At 37.2% G+C, this 1655-nt stretch overlaps 1 pseudogene; it reads left to right on the top strand.

Moving 5' to 3' along the window:
• Positions 1–304: 304 nt before the first annotated feature.
• LOC143551354 (arabinogalactan O-methyltransferase 2-like) lies at positions 305–1211 on the top strand (annotated as a pseudogene).
• The last annotated feature ends 444 nt before the right edge of the window (positions 1212–1655 follow it).

Below are 1655 nucleotides of genomic sequence, written 5' to 3'. Positions count from 1 at the left end.
ACTTCAACCCATATGGTCCATTTTGGAGAGTTCGTATGTCAAGTCAGCCACACCCATAGGGCTGGAAACGAACCGAACCGTATAAGGCCTTGTTTATGTCAGTGGCAAGCGAACGGTAATAAATATACTGGACCTAAAACCTTATTTTTATTCATAATCTATTTAAACTATTAAGCTCAAATATAATTTAAAAACCAGATAAAACTCTTTTGTACATAACCTGATAGTAAATTGCTTCATGGCATAATCACCAAAACATTAAATAACAGTTTGGTGATTGGCCAACAATTTCTATGCTTCAAATCACAGCAACAATCATTAATTCCTTCATCTTCAATCAAATGAACAAAAATATTTAGTTCCAAAAACTTCTCTTTATTCATTCTACTTTCACTCCCTAAACTTGTCTCATATTATACACAAATCTTCATTCAAAATGAACCTTACCAAGAGGAAATTGATCCTCATTCTCATATTCATCCTAGTCAGCGCCTCGCTCTTTCGAGTACTCCGAATCACCATCAACACTTCTTATATCCTCAATCTAGAACATGATCCAAACACAAGCGAAACGCGGGCTGACACATTTGGGAACAAAATATTATCCGATAAAGAGCTTCGGTTTCTCTCCGATATTATTTTACAAAAATCGCCTTGTAATCTTCTTGTTTTTGGGCTAGAAGATCAATATCTCAAACTACCATCCATCAACGAAGGCGGTACAACAATTTTTCTAGAGGACAAACCCGAAAAGCTAATTAAAATGACGGGTAATGTTAATGGGTCAACACGGGTTTTCAGAATACGGTACAAAACGTCGGCTAAGGAAGCGTATAAGTTGCTAAAACACGCAAGGACACACTCGAGTTGTTCGTTGAGGTCTGGGATATGAACACTTACCGCCAAATGTAAGATTGCGTTAACCGGGCTTCCTAAAGAAGTGTTCAAGAAAGTGGGATGTTATTGTTGTGGATGGGCCGGGTGGGGATGGGCCCAAGTCACCCGGGAGAATGGGGGCTATTTATATGGCGGGTGTGCTTGCACGGGCCGGAAATGGGACGAATGTAGTTGTTCATGATGTCGATCGGATGATCGAGAAATGGTTTTCTTGGGAGTTTTTAAGTGAAAAGAATTTGGTATCTTCTAAAGGGAAGTTTTGGAATTTTAAGATAGATCAGAAAAAGAATTTGGTTTCTTTGAAGCAAGTGTGACAAGTGTGTAGGGGTATGGTACTAAAACCCGGTTTTACGACCCTAAATCTATTATGTTTCATTACATGGACTAATACAATGTTATTGGGCTGAGGGGGTCCGACAAAGTGAAAGTAATTAACATTTGTTCAATTCTTTGTGTTTTTTATATAATATTATCATGGTTAGGCAGGAAAAAGGCATAAAAATGAAATGAAATTAGGTAGGGGTGAGATATGTGTTTTGATGAATATTTGTTGATATAATACCATATGAATACAATTATGAGTTGTACGATAAAACTCTGTAACAACATTAAATTAAAAGAAATGGCTCATAGCATAATATAATCTTGCGTGATAACCAAAATAGTTCACAAGGGACTTGCAGTAGCACAAGCTCACATTGCAATGCTAATAGTGGTCACCTTTGTTAGTATAGGGACTGATTGTGTAAATAAGGACT

This window comes from Bidens hawaiensis, unplaced genomic scaffold (genome assembly GCF_021521415.1).
Source record: "Bidens hawaiensis isolate Kalapana, Puna unplaced genomic scaffold, B.hawaiensis_p1.1 tig00001016_1, whole genome shotgun sequence".
In the NCBI taxonomy this organism is placed as follows: Eukaryota; Viridiplantae; Streptophyta; class Magnoliopsida; order Asterales; family Asteraceae; genus Bidens; species Bidens hawaiensis.
This window is presented reverse-complemented; position numbering and strand designations above follow the sequence as displayed.